Below are 14,207 nucleotides of genomic sequence, written 5' to 3'. Positions count from 1 at the left end.
AAAAACGTTAAAATGTATTACTGGCACGCGAAACCTTAAATCAGAGTGAATACATAAAGACTCGGCACATCACTTCTGAAAGGTTGCCGACCCCTGCGTTAAACCAACTAAACCAGTGCAACTTTGTGTGTGGATGCTCTCATCCCTCTAGCTGTAGCTAAACCAATATAAGCCAGGTTTAATCCAAAGTAAGAGTGTCCACACACAAAGCTGCACCAGTTTAACTAGGTCAGTTTAAATGTTGCTCCTTTAGTTAAACTGGTGCAATTCTGTGTATGGACGAGCCCTGGCTCCCTGCTAGTCACGAGAATGCAGCTAAAACACAGGCGGTTTGTGAAGATCCTGTTCAGAGGACCATGTGTATGCTGGAGCGGTCATGTCAAGCAGCCATGATAACTGCAAGCCCAAAGACTTGCTCCTGCTCTCCATGGGAAAGGGCCAGCCCAGAACCAGGGACAGTAGGACATCCTGTCACAGAGAAACTGACAAGTTGAATCTGACTCTGGTGTGAATCCTGGAGAAACTGGCCAATTTCACAACAGTTTTCGCCTCAACTCCACCCCTTCCACGGAGCCCTGCCAGCTCTCCTCAGCCCATTACAGCCAGACTCATTACCAATAACCACAAAGACCAACATTTTCAAAAGTGGCCTTTTGTTGTGTGTGAGACTGGTTTTGGGTGAATTCAGCCTGAAACACTTGAAGCCTGATTGTCAGAGGTGCTGAGCATTGACTTCAACTGCCATTGTGGTGCTCAGCACTTATGGAAGAAAGGCCTTCAACATCTCAGGGTGCGCACCCAAAGGCAGTAGCTACTTTGTAAAATTGTGGCCTAAATGTCTTCTGGTGAGCTGCTCTGTGGCCTGGAGGGCCCTTCCCCTTCCCAACTCATTTTGGAGGAGTCCGGGGGCAGCTCCTCCCTCTTGCAAGGCCTGCTCCCCACCCCAACCCCCTCACCTAAGCTAGAAAAGTCATTATTATGGTGCCACACAACGGGTCTGCCCTCTCATTCTGCATTGGTGGGCCAAGAAGTAGTCTGTGCCCCATGGCTGCTTCTGCTGCAGAACCAAGAACAGGGCATAGAGCCTGAGACGTTGCAGATCTCCTTGCAGCAAGGGGCAGAGACTGACCCATTACTGTGAAAATCTGGAAGCTTGGAGCTGATGTGTAACTCTCCATGTCACCAGATGGTGCTGCAAAGTAGTTTTCCTTCAGGATAAGGTTACCGTTTTCACACATGGTACCTAAAGTTAAGCACCTAAAGCCACTGGATTCTCCGAGATGCTGAGCACTCACAAAACTCACCGAAGTCCAGGGATCTGTGGGTGCTCAGCACCAATACAAATCAGGCCTTTTTAGAGTACATTCCTAAATACAGATTTAGGTGCCTAACCTTAGGACTCCGCTTTTGTAAATGGTGGTGGTGACCCGTAATCGCCTCAGTGTCCCTGTCTGTGAAATGGGAATAACTCTACTTACCTACGTCCCGGTGATGTGATGACACTTGTAATACACTTTGAGATACTTGAACAGAAGGTGTATTCCCAAAGAAAGATTTTATGTGCTCATTGTTCAGGTTCCTAAGTGCAGTTCAAGACAAGACAAACCACTATAAGTATCACTAAACAAAAACAGAGAGCCGTTAAAATCCATAGAAATCACAAGCTGTAGCTGCATAAACAATTCTGATACCACCTGTTCACACACAGAACAATTCTCACCGAGCAGGCCCAAGCACCGATGCCAGGTCCCCTCGACTGCAGCATCTGAACACCTCCCCAACGAACTACTATCACAATTTTACAGATGGGGAAATGGGGCAGTGAGAGACTAAGTGACTTGCCGAAGGTCAGACAGGAAGCCCATGGCAGAACAGGGAACTGAATCCAGATCTTCAACATCTCAGCTTAGCACCTAACTACTGGACCATCCTACCTTTCACAAGGGTTCACAAAACCAAGTCTGATTAAATATCTCTTCCCCTCCCAACTGCTCAACCTTCGGTCTCAGATGATATCACAATCCCTCTAATTCTTCAGTCAACTGTATAATACTCTAGCAGAAGCAGAGTAGACAAGACCTGATACACCTCTACCTCGATATAACGCTGTCCTCGGGAGCCAAAAAATCTTACCGTGTTATAGGTGAAACCGCATTATATTGAACTTGCTTTGATCCACCGGAGTGTGTAGCCCCGCCCCCCCAGAGCACTGCTTTACCACGTTATATCCGAATTTGTGTTATATCGGGTCGCGTTATATCGAGGTAGCGGTGTATTTCTAATACAAAAAACAAGCCAAAAAAGGTATTTTAAAAACAGTGAGCCAGGACTTCCTTGTACATTACAAAGAGCAGGGAAAAGGGCATTGGAATCTAGACAAATTGGAGGATTGGGTCAAAAAAACCCTGATGAGGTTCAACAAGGACAAGTGCAGAGTCCCGCACTTAGGACGGAAGAATCCCATGCACTGCTACAGACTAGGGACTAACTGGCTAAGCAGCAGTTCTGCAGAAAAGGACCTCGGGATTACAGTGGATGAGAAGCTGGATATGAGTCAGCAGTGTGCCCTTGTTGCCAAGAAGGCCAACAGCATATTGGGTTGTATTAGTAGGAGCATTGCCAGCAATGCTCTTACCTTAAGAATCAATGTGCTTGCTTAGACAGAGCTGGGTGGTACCTTGTACCTGCTGGCAATACACTGTTCATAGCTTTGGAGAGAAAGCAAAGTGCAGGCGCTGCCTCTAGGCAGACTGGCTTGCTGGGGGTATCACAGTGTAAGGCAGGAAACTGTGCAGCCTTAAAACCCTCCTCAGAAGGGAGAGAGAGACACAGGTCTCCACCCAAGAGAAGTAACAGCTGGGGGCCAGAAACCTTAAGTGGATGCCCTTGAGGCTCCATGGAGAGCGAAATACACGTGCAGTTACCCTGAAACTATGACAGGAACTAAACTCTGCTAGATCCAGCCTCAAAAATCTTGTTTGAGGGCAAGATTTCTTCTCCCAGTTTAGACGGGATCTGAGAGGGAAGAGTGCTGTTAGGGGCTATGTTTGCTTGGTCCTTGGGGAGGGGAGGCAGATGTACAGCAGACGGGTGAATTTGTCATTGTGTTTCCTTATTTCCCTCTTAAATGGTACCCTACTTGTATCTCAATACAGCTGACTCCTTTTACATCTCCCCTTAGCAAAACGCCTCCTCATGTTGCAGCGTCTGAGTCCCTGGGATGGAGGTGCCAGACACTTCCTCCCATTAGCTTCACCTTTACGTCAAACAGTCATTTGTTATTTACGGAACTGTCGCTTCCTTCACGCAACAGCCCTTCCCCGGGGCTAGTGCTGACACAGAAGTTGTACGGCGGTCCCTCAGTGAGAAGATTAACAGGCAGGTGGTGATATTCCTGGCTAGCAAGCCTGACTTTAGGACTTTTGAGTCCCCATTAGAGTTGTTCTTGGAAGGTGGCATTCTCTCAATACCTGTCCTTCACCCACAGCAAATCCCCCCAGTCTCTTCTCCCTTGTTTCCTTCCACCCTGCATTGGCAATGGTTAAGAAACAGCTTGCAGGACACTGGGCGAAGAACACACACAGCTGCAGACCCTACATCCCCACAATAAAATTGTGAGCTACCTGTGAATCCAGAACTCCCTGAGCCATAGAGCAGCCCAGATCCTGGGCTGTGCTGTGGCTGTTTTACACTACACCAGTGGTGCAATGTGTCCCCAAAGTCAGCACAGTCAGCCACAGGAAAACCACTTGAGTGTAGCCCTGAGCAGTGGCGGATAAGCCACTGGGCCAATGCGGCCTGTGCCCAGGAGCCCTGGCCAACTGCAGGGTTCTGGAAAAAATCTTCCGCCAGGCAGCAGAAGCCTGGAACGCTGGCCACTGGGCGGGTGGGGCAGGGGAAGCCCTCCGTGGCAGCAACGCCGGGTAGGCATGTCGTGGGAAGCCCTCATGCCCCAACACTGTCTCCAGCAGAAGCCGTGGGATGGGGGAAGCCCCCCCTCCAGCATCCCCCACCCATCCCCAGCAGAAGCACTGGGGGAGCAGGGCAGGAGAAGCCCCAGCACCCCTGTAGTAAGTGAAGGCCCTGATAAAGGCTCAGTATAAGGCCTGAGGCCTGAACTAAAGTAATGGTCAAGACTTTGCTAACATAAAGCAAAGTTAAGCTGTGAGCAAGAGGCAGGCCCTGCCACAGAAGCAGGCAAGGAAAGGGCTGATGTTGCATAAATATATATTCACCTAGCAAAGTTAAAGTATAAACATGGTACCAAGACATACCATACGGGAACATTCCACAGATAACATGGAACAGGCCGACCCATCCCAATGACAGGGGCAAAAGGGTAAAATGATGGATAGAGTTGTTTTGATCTAACCAAAATGTACAAGGTGAGAGGCGGCACCTTACTATGTAGAGGGGTTGTACCTTGCTACGTAGAGGGGTTGCACCTCAATACGTCAGGAGTGATGTGTAACTTGTTTGTACCTGTGTATAAGAATGTATCCCTGGGGTGGTGTCTTTGTCCGGCCACGGGGGCAGTGGAAAGTCCCGCCACTGAGCCGGGTCCTTGCCAAGAGGCATTTTCTCGTAGTATGCCCTGAATTAGGCTCAGAAACCTACAGGGAACTGCAATTGTGTCCGAGGTCGCAATAAACCTAGTCGACGTGACTTTGCATCTTACTAGACTCTGTGGTTATTGGGGGTTCTCGTCGGGTTTGCTGTGTCAGCTATCTGCGCAGAGCTGGGGCAGCACACAGAGGGAACACACGCACGCAGCCGAGTGATATCAACATAGGAGAAAGCAGAGCACCACACCGGTAGCATCTCACAACAGAAGCACGGAGGATGGTGGGGAAGCCCCAGCAGCTGGACCCCTGCTACGGCCCTGGGACTGGAGGAGCTCTCATGCCCCGCTACAGCCCTGGGGCTGTGGCATGGGTACAGAGCTTCTCCCATCTTGGTGGCTGCAGCAGGGGGCAGAAAGGAGCAAAAAGGGTTGCAGGGCTGCAGTGGGGGGAGCCAAATGAGGGGGGACCCTGGGTGGAACAGGGGCGACACCCCTGAGGAAAGGGCAGAAAGGGGTCGGGCTGTGGGCAGGGTCGCAGGCAGAAGGGGTGGAACTGGGGCAGGGCCACAGGTGGAACAGGTGGGGAGGGGACCCCCACTTGCTCTGGCCCAGGGCCCCACGAAATCTTAATCTGCCTCTGGCCCTGACAGCATGTGGCCAGAGCAAAGGGTGTGTGGCCAGGATGCCTCTACACTTTGTGGATCCCTGGTTGCCATATGATCTCCTTGGAGACACTGGCAGCTGCCCAAATCAAAGTAACCTTCTGACAGCTCTAACTTACACCAAGGAACCACCCTAGCTCACAACCACCTTTGTATCCCCCGCTTCAGAGTTGCATTGCCTGCTCCTCAGCTGCAGCTGAGTATCTGGTCCATTACCTTTATGCACCACATTGGTGCTAATCATGTCATGTACAGAGCTGGACAGAGTGCATCACTGATTGGTTTTGCCAAGAGCAGAGTAGTGTCCATCTTGACAGAAAAGCATTCATTCAAGGAGCCACCCCGCATAGCTCTGTGAAGCAGTGATGGCTGCTCTCCTTCCTGGCACTCCTGTGAGACTGCTCCTCTGACCACATCTGAGGAGATCTCTGCAGGAAGGAGAAGGGATTCCTGAGGGAGGTTAACTCACTGGAGGGGAGAGAGCCTTGTTGAGGTGTAAGAGGGAGGCAAAAGCCATACGGCCGCTTCCCTCAGCACCACTCCTCCTTGATCACATGGTGACATGCTGAGTGGCACCCTTGGTGGGCTGTGTTCTATGCTGTCTGCCAATCCCCAAATATTGAGGCTTGTATTCCCATGCTCTCTGCCTAGGCCCCCCAGCTTATCAATTACTGAAGTCAAAGAGTCATTGGGAAAATATTATTCTGGAAAAAGGCAGCATGTGTTCTCTGAAAAGAAGACAATCCCTGGAGTCAAGTATCAGAGGGGTAGCCGTGTTAGTCTGGATCTGTAAAAGCAGCAAAGAGTCCTGTGGCACCTTATAGACTAACAGATGTATTGGAGCATGAGCTTTCGCGGGTGAATACCCACTTCGTCGGAGGGTGAATACCCACGAAAGCTCATGCTCCAATACTTCTGTTAGTCTATAAGGTGCCACAGGACTCTTTGCTGCAATCCCTGGAGTATGTCTGTATTGTTAATGCTGAGTCCCTCCTATTATCTTTCTCCTCCATGTCCTGGTCTTCCCTCCCATGACCTTCATGCCCATCTTTCTGCACAGGAGTGACTGCATTATGTTAGCATCATCTCTTCCAGAAAAGAACTCCCTGCCATGAGTCATCCTCCGATGATTCTTCCTCTACAGATACCCGACCTCTTCTGCACCATCCTGTAACTGTACCACACCCTCTACTCTCATAAGGGGCCACCAATCCATGGCTGCTTAGTTTTCCCAGTCAAAGCATGGACAATAGACTGGTACTGCCTGTCACAGAGTTCACTCACTGCTAGGGCACCTCCTGGCTGCTCTGGGGATTAGCTCCTACCAGATCCGATGCCCACTTCTGTCACTCATTCATGTGCCCTGCCATCTCTCTCTCTCGCTCGCTTGCTGTGACTCAGGGTGCTCTCTCTTCATGGCTTGGCCCTCTGGCCAGGATACTGTGTGCTTTCCCCTTCTGGGGGTTATCAAAGTCTCTCCATCCAAAATGGGAGTCTTCTTCCTCACTGCCCAGACTGTGTCACTTCCCCAGTGGCTGGTACGGAAATCAGGGCCTGTCTCTTCTCCAGGTTCCAGCTCAGGGACCTTCTAATCAACAGCCAAGGTCTTCAATGTCCCACCTTGATGCCATTTCGCTGAGCCTTTTCCCACTCTGTCTCTCTCAGGCGTTTGCTCCGCCACACTTCTGGATAAACCCTTCCCTAGGGCCTGGATTCCCTGGGGGTTTCTACTCTCCCTCCTGGGTTTCCTTCCTTCCCCCTATAACATCCCAAGAGTGGATGCAGGCTCCCTCACTGCAGCCTTTTCTGCTGCCAACTTCCTGGCTTTATACCAGCCATGCCTGTTCCTTCTCAGCTGAGGTTACTTAGGCCACCTAATTCCCCTCAGGTGTGGCCTATCCATTTAATTGGCCCCTTCTCAGCCTCATTAACCTTTCCTAGGCTATTGTGGGGTGAACACCCCATCACACTACCATGCTGTAGACTGCTGTATGCTGCCACTGGCAAAAGTGTCAAGGGAATAGAGGTTAGCAGAGCGGGAAAATGTGAGGGGTAGGAAACTGTAGAAGATAATCATAGAATCATAGAATATCAGGGTTGGAAGGGACCTCAGGAGGTATCTAGTCCAACCCCCTGCTCAAAGCAGGACCAATTCCCAACTAAATCATCCCAGCCAGGACTTTGTCAACCTGACCTTAAAAACCTCTAAGGATGGAGATTCCACCACCTCCCTAGGTAACCCATTCCAGTGCTTTACCACCCTCCTAGTGAAAAAGTTTTTCCTAATATCCAACCTAAACCTCCCCCACTGCAACTTGAGACCATTACTCCTTGTTCTGTCATCTGGTACCACTGAGAACAGTCTAGATCCATCCTCTTTGGAACCTCCTTTTAGGTAGTTGAAAGCAGCTATCAAATCCCCCCTCGTTCTTCTCTTCTGCAGACTAAACAATCCCAGTTCTCTCAGCCTCTCCTCATAAGTCATGTGCTCCAGCCCCCTAATCATTTTTGTTGCCCACCGCTGGACTCTTTCCAATTTTTCCACATCCTTCTTGTAGTGTGGGGCCCAAAACTGGACACAGTACTCCAGATGAGGCCTCACCAATGTCGAATAAAGGGGAATGATCACGTCCCTCGATCTGCTGGCAATGCCCCTACTTATACAGCCCAAAATGCCGTTAGCCTTCTTGGCAACAAGGGCACACCGTTGACTCATATCCAACTTCTCGTGCACTGTAACCCCTAGCCCATACTTCTTTAACTTGCTGGCAAGAATACTGTGGGAGATCGTATCAAAAGCTTTGCTAAAGTCAAGGAATAACACATCCACTGCTTTCCCCTCATCCACAGACCCAGTTATCTCCTCATAGAAGGCAATTAGGTTAGTCAGGCATGACTTGCCCTTGGTGAATCCATGCTGACTGTTCCTGATCACTTTCCTCTCCTCTAAATGCTTCAGAATTGATTCCTTGAGGACCTGCTCCATGATTTTTCCAGGGACTGAGGTGAGGCTGACTGGCCTGTAGTTCCCCAGATCCTCCTTCTTCCCTTTTTTAAAGATGGGGACTACATTAGCCTTTTTCCAGTCATCCGGAACCTCCCCCAATCGCCATGAGTTTTCAAAGATAATGGTCAATGGCTCGGCAATCACATCCGCCAACTCCTTTAGCACCCTCAGATGCAGCGCATCCGGCCCCATGGACTTGTGCTCGTCCAGTTTTTCTAAATAGTCCCGAACCACTTCTTTCTCCACAGAGGGCTGGTCACCTCCTCCCCATACTGTGCTGCCCAGTGCAGCAGTCTGGGAGCTGACCTTGTTTGTGAAGACAGAGGCAAAAAAAGCATTGAGTACATTAGCTTTTTCCACATCCTCTGTCACTAGGTTGCCTCCCTCCCAAGAGAAAACATGTTTTGAAACCAAAACTGCTTCAGCCTCACTGAAGCTATCAGAATGAGTCCTGTCTGATTTTGCAGAGCTCTCTGGGAAGCAATGGGACCAGTGGATAGATGTACAGTAGACCCCCCTGTCTACAAGATTAGGAAGGCATCAGACAGGGCACCTGGGCTCACGCCCCCCTGGAACAGAAGACCTTGTTGTTTTGTGTTGCAAACAGGTCCACTCAAGAATAACCTCAGTCCAAAAAGATGTTCTGGAGGATGGAGTCTTTGATTTCCCACTTGTGGTTTGAAGAGAAGTGTCTGCTCAAATGGTCTGCTATGCTGTTTTGCAGGCCAGGTAAGAGTACCGCCGAGTGTGAGATCTGGTGCTTGATGCACCAGATCCACAGCCTGACTGCTTCTTGACAGAAAGGGGAGGATTTTGACTGTCCACTTGTTGATGTAAAATATGGTCGTTGTATTGTCTGTCATTATATGGACAGTCTGACCCACAGGTTTTGTGGACTGCTCTGATGTCTAAGAGGCTGAAGTGCATTTGTGCTTCTCAAGGCATCCACAGGCCCTGCACCTGCAGACCATCTATGTGTGCTCTCCATCCCAAAAGTGAGGCATCTTTCATCTTAATTTTGAATGGGAGGGGAGGAGGTGTAAAGGGAACTCCTCTGCAGGCTTTGTAGGGTCCTTCCACCATTTCAGGTTGACAAAGCTAGTGGAAGCATACAGAGGGCCATATCCAGATGATATTTGATGGGTGTACACCAATCTCAGCCAGACTTGCATGCATTAGAGTCATAGTCTGCCATGAGACATCTTGAAGGTACACGAAGCCATGTGTCTGAAAAGAGTGAAGCAAGTTCTCACTGTGGTGTCTGGATACTTGAATAATAAGAATATAGCAGTAGGAATATACTGCCAACCACCTGACCAGGATGATGACCAGCAATTGTGAAATGCTCAGGGAGATTAAAGAGGTTACAAAAACAGAAAACCAAATAATAATGGGATTTCAACTATCCCCATGTTGACCTGGTACATGTCATCTCAAGATGGGATGCAGAGATTAAATTTCTAGACACAATTAATGGCTGTTTCTTGGAGCATTAGTCCCGGAACTAGGAATTCTTGATTTAGTCCTAAGTGGCACACAGGATCTGGTCCAAGAAGTGAATATAGCTGAACCACTCAGTAATAGCAACTATAATGTAATTAAATTTAACATCCCTGTAGGGGGCAAAATACCAAAGAAACCCACCACAGTGGCATTTAACTTAAAAAAGGGGAGCTACACAAAAATGAGGAAGTCAAACCATGGACTTATTTGATCTAAAATTGCTCCGATGAATTTGATTCTCTGGATTGGAGTCAGATGGGCTTTTGAACATTGACTTTCAGATGCAGGTTCTGGAACAAGTTAAGTGTGTAACTATTGGCTTCTGAGATGTATCGAGGAGATCGTTCCTGTACCAGCCAACCATCCAGGTAAGGATGCACCAAAATATTCCTCCTTCTTAAATGTGCTGCAATGACTGCTAGCACCATGGTAAATACTCTTGGTGTGTTCAATAGACCAAAGGGTAACACTTGATATTGGTAGTATATGTGTCCTATCGTGAATCTCATGTACTTCCTGTGTGATAGTATTACTGCTATGTGGAAGTACACCTCCTGAATATCGAGAGATGTGAACCAATCCCCCTGGATGCAGAGTAGGAATTATGGAGGTGAGTGTGATGGGTTCCCCCCAGGGTGCCACCTGGAACTGGGGTACCACTGAGCCCTCTGACACACTAACCTGGGTTCCCTCTCACACTGTGCTGCTGTGACAAGCTGCAGACTTGCTCCGGGTCCTACACTTCCTCCAGCATTCACACATGTAGGGACACACCCAGCTGCAGTTACATGCAGGCTCTCTGACCAGCCACTGGATAAACCAACAATAGAGAGGCTACAGCCAAAATAACCACCAGCTTCCCAGACAAGGACCCCAGAGCCCTGGTCCAAACCCCAACCAGTATGAATTTATTTTCTAGTTTGCCTCCCCCTCAATGTGGAGTGGAAATGCAACAAGTCTGTGTTAAACCAAACTGAGATTTTTCCCCAGACACTTCACTTAAAGGCACACTGGATTTAAATTAAAACATAAAACAACTTTATTAACTACAAAAGATAGATTTTAGGTGATTATAAGGGATAGCAAACAGATCAAAGAAGATTACCCAGAAAATAAACAAAAATGCAAACTAAGCTTAACATACTAGATAGATTAAATATGAATTAGCAGTTTCTCACCCTGAGAGATGGTACAAGCAGGCTTGCAGATTCTTAAGAGACAAGCTGCATTTGCTTTGCAGCTTGGGATCCCCAGGTTTTCATACACAGGCTAGAAATCCCTTTAGCCTGGGTCCAGCACTTCCCCCAGTTCGCTCTTTGTCCCTCAGGTGTTTCCAGGAATTTTCTTGTGTGGGGAATGAAGAACAACAGATGATGTCACTCCCTGCCTTATATAGCTTTAACATATGGCAGAAACCCTTTGTTCCAAAACCAGTTCCCAGACCAGTGTGTGGAAAAATACAGATATCCCAAAGTAGAGTTCAGAGTCATGTGGCCTGGTCACATGCCTTTGCATACCTTGCTGAGTCATAGCAGCCATTACTTACAGGCTGTCTGGAACGTTTACAGGAAGGTTAAGTTCTTCCAGGATCCATTGTCTTTGCTGATGGGCCAACAGCACTGTTTGGCCTCTTCATTGTTGTACCTGAAAGGCTAGTTGTGGGTGTCACCCAGAGTAAGCACATTTGAAATACAGATACATAGTTAATATTCATATCTTTAGATACAAAAATGATACATGCATACAAAGAGGATAATCATATTCAGCAAATCATAACTTTTTGGATGACATCTTACATGCCCCATCTTGTACAAAATTTATCATAATTATGCCATAATTATATCATAATAATATCATTATTAAGAATATGGGGTGCGGTGTCACAGTGAGGGTAACCGTTCTGAACTTCAACTTGTATATGAATGAATTCAGCTTTCTTAAGTCCAAGATGGGGTAACATCCTCCTTTCTTATTTGGGATTGCTGTAGAACCATTTCCCCCAGTACTGAGGTGGGACCTTTTCTATCGCTCCAAAAGAGAGGAGTGAGAGGACCTCCTGTTATAAAAGATCCTTGTGAGAAGAGTCCCTGGAAAAGGTAGGAGTTATGCTATACAAAGCACATGGGATTTTTTATAGAGGAGAAGGCAAAAACGCCGCATTTATTGAGAATACAGCAGTTAGCATATGCTTTTTAGTCATACACATGCACACACACCCACAGAGTCCTGACAGTTGATATTTATAGTTACTAGTCCAGAGTTTGGATTAATCTAGTGGCCAGCCAGATTGGTCGCAGAGGGGAGCCGGGCTCTGTCGGTCGCGATCCGATGCTCCTGGAGTGTGGCAAGACGAACCTGAACCCCATGGCAAAGCACCCTGTTCTTATCATTTTTTTTCTCTGTTGAAGTTTATGGATTTTGCTGTGTCAGTTTCTGACCGGTTACTTTTTAATTGGTGTAAACATTTCAATACATCTCCAAGAGGGTCATCCTGTCCTGGTTTAGATTTAATCAATTGTCCTTAGAGGTGCCAGCCTTCACCTCAGGATCGTTAATCTGCCCTTTCTTTATTATGGATGCGCATTGATGGTGTCGTTAAGTCTCTTCACTCCTTTTTTCTTGACCATTTGGCTATAACAATGGCCTTCACATCTTATCTTTTCCTGATGCATACATTCCTCATTCACACAGTCTTTTACAGTTAAAGGTATACAGCAGTTGTTATGTTGAGCAAGAAAAGGCATTGTAAATTAAGCCATCCTAAATCTTATAATTAAAACAATTTACATTGGGACCCAGGCCTTTACCGTTCCTCTAATCTCCTTAACATAGACACAATACAAGATCCTGTCTCTTACTTTCTAAACCTTAAAACAAAAAAATGTACCGTTAACTAGAGTGCCTAATTTGTAATACATATAGGAAACCATAATAGACATTATAACTTATCCTAAAACAAAAGGGTGACCATAATCAGTCATAAGGATTGTTCTGGTCTGTCATTCCTTTCTGCTATTCAAAAAGGGTGGCTGACAGGATAAAATCAAATTATACATTAATTCTCATAGTACAATTATAAAATCCTGCTCCTACATAGGCGCAGTGAGAAATCAGGTGGTGTAGCTCCTGTCCATAAACCCCTGGTGTGTGGTCTGTGGTGACAGAGGACCACCAGTCCCTGAAGAGGGTTAGGTGATTCCCAAAAGATAGGATCGGTTCTAGATCTGAAGAGGTGGGCTCATATCTCTCAACAGTCCCACCAAAATTAATGCTTCTGTGATGCTGGTAGTGATGGGTGGGTTGCTGAATGTGGCTGCTTGTGTCAATTATGTCCTTTTTAGAGGCTCTGTGGACCTCTAATGGAAGAAGGGTGGCAGAGCATGAGATTGCTGTCTAAAATGTTCCATTTTAGGGGCCAGAGTGTAGACAGAGATCACAGAGTTGCTCTTCTTCAAGGTGTGAAGAGCCTCATCTCTTCTTGCACTAAAGAACTCTGAACCTTTGAATGGTATGTCCTCAATGGTGGATTGTATTTCCCAAGGGAAGCCAGAGCCTTTCAACCATGAGGTGTCCTCATGACCATCACTATGACCACTGATCAGGAGGCACTGACTGCAGCATCCAGCGAAGTCTGGAGACTGGAATTTGCCATGAATTGGCCTTTGTTGATTAAAGAGAAGAGCTCTTCTCTGGTCTCTGGGTGGCTGTCTGTAAAGGCTGCCAACTTTTTGAAGACTTGGAAGTCATATCTGGCCATTAGAGCATGATAGTTTGCACCCAAAATTATAGTCTTGCTGAGGAATACGACTTATGGTCAAATAAATCAATTCATATTGGTACTCGGTCTTTTGGTGTGGCTTGGTTTTGCTGTGACTTCTTGTGTGCAGAAGTCATGACCAGTAAAGATGGCACAAGGTGCGTATAGAAGAATTCAGCTCCATTAGGGAGGACTTGGTACTTTTTGTCCTCCTTGCAGAAAGTTAGTGCTGCTGTGGGTGGTGTTTGCTGGGTCCATGTAGAATGTCCATTAATTTGTGGATTGGCCTCCTGGATCTCTTCTATGGGGATCTGTAATGCTGTTATGATTCTCCTAAGTAGGTCCTGAACCCCTTGAAGTCATCCCCTTGAAGTTGGGGAGTGCTGGAAGGACAATGGCCTTGTCAGGAGAGAATGAGGATAATGTCAGCAGCAGTGGGTGCAACCTATTCTGGTACCTCCTCAGGAACAAGCGAAGGCTGATCTGGTGAAGGTTCCAGAGCAGCCAGGATGGCCAAGACTGTGGATGGAAGTGTCCTAGGTACACAGGGTCAGACCAAGGTCCCCAGTACAGCCACATTGGCATTGAGAGTTATGGACCAGTGGCCATGGTATTGGGATCCACATTCCATGACCTGATTGATGGGTGTCCCAGTGCCTGTCTCCAGAAAAGTCTCTAGACCATCTGTAAGAGACTGACGATCTAGGGAAGTAC

Source organism: Emys orbicularis, chromosome 24 (assembly GCF_028017835.1).
Source record: "Emys orbicularis isolate rEmyOrb1 chromosome 24, rEmyOrb1.hap1, whole genome shotgun sequence".
NCBI lineage: Eukaryota > Metazoa > Chordata > Testudines > Emydidae > Emys > Emys orbicularis.
This window is presented reverse-complemented; position numbering follows the sequence as displayed.